Genomic DNA, 5,326 nt, shown 5'->3' with positions numbered 1-5,326 from the left:
ACGTGCTCTGAAGCTTGCACATCAAGGACACTAAGGTCTTGTTAGGACCAAACAGCTGCTACGAGAAAAGGTGTGGTTTCCTGGCATTGATCGTCAAGCAAAGGATATGCATGATGCCTGTGTCCCTTGCCAAGCTGCAGTGGATACTTCAAGACCAACACCTCTACAATCTTCACCACTACCTGCTGCACCATGGACGGAAGTATCGATGGACTTCTGCGGACCGCTACCAAATGGAGAGTACTTGATGGTAGTCATTGATGATCACTCACGTTATCCAGAAGTAGAAATCATCACTTCCACATCTGCAAAGGCCGTCATCCCGAAACTCGACAAGATCTTTTCAAACTTCGGCATTCCTGAAGTTGTCAAGACGGACAATGGACCGCCATTCAATGGACAAGACTTCGTCAACTTTTCCCAGTCCATTCTAACCAATCATGTCTCCTAAAAATGTGACTGTGCAGGGAAATAAGGACAACAAACCCCTTAACAAGGCATCCATCCCGGCCAACTCTAACAATATTCGTGTTTCTCCGTCTGGAAGCTCTGGGGTCCGGGGCGGCGGTGCTGCCCTCCCCTCCACCCCTTTGAGAAAGGGAGCAGAGTCCTCTCAACCCTCTCCTATGAACATACTAGCATCCCAGTTTAAGCAACTCAAGCGAGCTTCCGGTCCCTCACCGGAATTATATAACTGGACCGAGAATCAGTGGTTCAAAAAGTTGTGCCAAGTCCTCGAGTCACAAAATACTATCATCGTGAGTCTTCTAAACCACAAGCTGAATTTCCAGGGACACATTCTAAACATATCAAAAAAAGTTTCAAAAACTGTGGGCATTCTTTCTAAGATCAGATATTATGTACCACGCCCTGCCCTGGTGACTCTCTATTACTCCCTTATCTATCCATATCTCAACTATGGTATTTGTGCTTGGGGCTCTACTACCCAAAATCACTTACGTCCTCTAATTACTCAACACAAAGCTGCTATTAGGACAATATCCAATTCTGGCCCCAGACATCACTCGGTACCCCTACTCAAATCTCTGAATATGTTAGACATTAAGTCACTGCACATTCTCTCATGTGTATTATACATATATAAAACGCTAAACTATAATGCCAATCCTGATCTCAAAAGCTTCATAGAAGGTTGTAACAGAACCCATGAGCACCACACCAGAAATAAATACAGTTTTGATATTCCTAGAGTACGACTTAATCAAACCAGAAATGCTCTACAAATCAAGGGGCCCAGAATGTGGAATGACCTTCCCAACCATGTTAAAGACTGTACCTCTCTAAACCAGTTTAAGTTAAAAACGAAGCTATACCTAATAAATTCCATGTAACCCACCTTACCCCTCTGTTGTCAACCCATGTATGTTTTTTGTTTTTCAAAACATCGCTGTTTGAATGTAATTTTCTGTAATAATTTGTAATTGTATTTGTGCTGCTTTTTCAAAAATGTTCCCCCCTCTTTTACCTCTATTTTTTATATGTACTCATCACATCTTTTCTTTTTACCCATTAGTTTTAAGCTTTAGTCATTAATGTTTTTCCTGCCCGAAACGCTTTGCGTAATAGTGGCTTTAGGCATTGTATGTACTAGCTCTATCTATAAAGCCAACAAACTTTGTAAAATCTCTTTATGTATGTACCTTACCTAAATAAAAATTATTATTAAAAAAAAATGAGAATCTAGCGAACCGCGCTAATCTCCAACAACAACAAGAAATAACCCTCCTCCGCGAGGATATTAGAAACTGCAAGGCTAGCCAAGACCAACTACAGCATGATTTGAATGATCTCCGTGAGGAAAACAACCTTCTGAAAACTGATGAAGCCATAAAAAAACAGGAGGAAGCTCTCAGCAAAATGACTGCATGTATCAGTACATTTTCAGCCCAACGTTCCGTCTCCCAGGATGAACAAGACAAGCAAAAGCTGCTAGACTCTGTTATTGTGTCGTCCCAAGATATACCTGTGGAAGATGAAGGTGAAAATTGTGTCGAATTAGCTCAGGATCTCTTAAAAACAAATTGCAGCTCATTCTAAACAAAACTGACGTTATTGCTGCCTACAGAGTAGGCAAAAAGAATCCATCAGGTCAAAACCAACGGAAAATTCGCCTGAAGCTGTCTTCCCAGTTCACGAAATCCCATCTAGTCCGGACAGCTGCATCCCAACGGAAGGGATTATACATCAACGAGTGCTTGACTAGGAACAGACAGCAACTCCTCTACCGCCTGCGTCAAATCCGTCAACAAAACCCAGATGCGATTCATCAGTGCTTCGTTAGAGATGGACTGATAAAGGTGAGAAAAACCGCAGAGGGCAAAATGTTTACAATTACTAAAGAAGAGAACCTCAACACTTTCCTCTCCCAATGTGGTTTGTCTCACCTTATTATCACTCCCAGTGAATTAACTTAATTAACCCCCTGTCAACTAGTGGGGCTAGGTATCCTAAGTCTCCTTGTTTCATTTTCTGACTTAATTTTTAACTCACTCTTAACTAGTCATTTACTGAAATTTTTTTAATTGAGTGCATTAATAGTTCTTCAGGACTTATTAATTATACAGTCATAACTCTATTATTTATAGTTAATAGTCATTAGCTTAAATTTGCCTATGTTTATTATTCAACTTTTCTTTGATTTCATTTATTACCTAGGTTGCCTAGCCTCGCCATGCTCCCTTACTCCATTGTACCCCTGGCTTTGCCTGCATCTCAAATTGCAAATTGTTACTTACAGTGTACCTGAGAGTACTTGTAAGCAATCTACCTCATTTTTCATTTTTGCTCAATTTGTTTGTGTATTGCTTAGTCTTGTTTATATTTTTGTTTTGTATTTCTATAACTTGTGTTTTGTATAGTCCATGTTTATATGTTTTTTCTTTAATCTCATTTATTACCTAGGTTGCCTAGCCTCGCCATACTCCCTTACTCCATTGTACCCCTGTAAGCCCCTTGTAAGCTACCTTTTTTTTTTTTTTTTATTCATTTTGTGTTTGTTTTGTACAGTATTGTGTACATATTTTTTCCCTTTTTTATAGCTTATTTCTACCTTGTAATTTGCCTTTCTTTCCTTGTTTTTCCTGCAATCAGCTTTTTTTATGCAGACAAGTATAGACCCAGAACTTAACCTCTTATCCACTATCTATGACAATAATCACTTTAATGATTTAAATTGCAGATATTTTGCAGCACATGATGTAAACAATGTATTAACTCATAATCACAATATCTCTGTAATCAATTTGAACGTTAGATCCCTAGGTAAACACTTCGATGATGTTAGTGCCTTGATTGAAACTATTGACAACAAATTCTCTTTTATTATACTTACTGAAACATGGTTGAAAGAGGATACTACTCAACTCTTTAACATGCCTAACTACTCAGCAATTCACAACTGTCGTCAACTTCAGAGAGGTGGTGGCACTGCTCTTTACTACCACCAAGAACTAACATGCTTAAAAGAAATTAGAACTAGAGACTGCTATGGGGAGTATATCTTCGCCAGCTTCAAAGTCAAATGTGCCGAGTCTGTTCTGTCTGTGGGTGCAGTTTATAGAATTCCTAACACTGATGTGTCCGAATTCAACTCAAACCTTAGAAATCTAATACTTGATAACAGACCGAACAAAAACCACCTAATTATCGCAGGGGACTTTAATATTGACCTCTGCGAGCCAGATCACCCTACTGCTGTTAGCTTCCTCAACTGTATGAATTCCTGCCTCCTCATACCCTTAATCACTAGACCTACTAGAATCACTGATAGCACTGCCACGACGCTCGATCACATCTGGACAAACATAACCTCTCCGCTTACTTCAGGTATTATCACCGATAGCACTACAGACCACAACCCCACATTTCTCTTAACTAACATTAGCAAACCACCTCTTGAGTCAAGAGTGATACGTTTTAGACTGCACAATGAAACTGCTATAGACAATTTTATAACTGCTGCTGATAATGTCAACTGGGAGTCCGAGTTAGGTAACATAGAGGACATCAACCTAGCAGTGCAATCTTTTCTTCAAAAAACTCTTAGCCTTTATAATACCCACTGTCCTATGCTTACAAAACAAGTCACAACCAAAAGGCTCAACAATCCCTGGCTTACAAAGGGAATACTTAAATCTATTAATAAAAAACATGACCTTGAGAAGAAGTATAGGTTAGGAATCGTCTCCAAAGAATTCTCAAAGAATTACTCATTATTGCTATCTAAGATAATTAGACGAGCCAAAACTAAATACTATGAAGATAAATTTACCCAAATAAAGAGCAACATTAAACAAACTTGGAGCACAATTTCACAAATATTGGGATCAAAGAAGTCTTTAAATAACAAACCGACTCTCCTGTCTAATAACGATGGTCAGCTTTCAGCCTCTGATTCTGCTATTGAGTTCAATAGGTTCTTCTCTTCCATTGGTTCATCCCTTGCAAATGATATTCCATCTTCCAGTACTGACATTAAGGACTATCTTACAGGTAACTATCCACAGTCTCTGTACCTAAAGCCTATTAATTCCGCTGACGTCAATGAGATAATCCTTTCCCTTAAAACCAAGTCTGGTGCCCTTGAGGAGATACCAACCTTAATTTACAAAAAAGCCTCCAGACCTTTAGCCCCTGCTATTGCTTTGCTCTTCAACAAGTCACTTGAACTTCAAACCTTTCCAGATATTCTAAAAAAAGCGAGAGTAACGCCTGTCCACAAATGTGGTGATCTCACAGATGTTAACAACTACAGACCTATATCAATCCTGCCAAACTTGTCAAAAATTTTTGAAAAACTAATCTATAAGCAGCTTTACTCATATCTAGCCAAACTCAATATACTTAGCCCTTGCCAATATGGCTTCAGACCCAAAAAAAGCACTAACGATGCACTTATTAGTATGCTTAACTCGATTCATACAGCTCTTGATAAAAATGAGTTCCCTGTTCGGATAATTGTGGACCTGCGTAAAGCTTTTGATACTGTCAACCACCAAAACCTTCTTCATAAATTACATCATTATGGAGTCAGAGGACACTCCCTACAATACCTCAAATCCTACCTTACTGACAGGCTCCAATATGTTTCTGTGAATAATACAATTTCTCCCACCCTACCCAGCAACATTGGTGTTCCTCAGGGCAGCATACTTGGCCCTCTCCTCTTTCTCATCTACATTAATGACCTTCCAAATGCCTCCCAACACCTCAAACCAATTCTATTTGCTGACGACACAACCTTCATTTACTCCAGTCCTGACCCCCTTGCTCTAAATGCCACAGTAAATACTGAGCTAAATAAAGT

Source organism: Procambarus clarkii, chromosome 1, assembly GCF_040958095.1.
Source record: "Procambarus clarkii isolate CNS0578487 chromosome 1, FALCON_Pclarkii_2.0, whole genome shotgun sequence".
In the NCBI taxonomy this organism is placed as follows: Eukaryota; Metazoa; Arthropoda; class Malacostraca; order Decapoda; family Cambaridae; genus Procambarus; species Procambarus clarkii.
Note: the sequence above shows the minus strand (reverse complement) of the source record.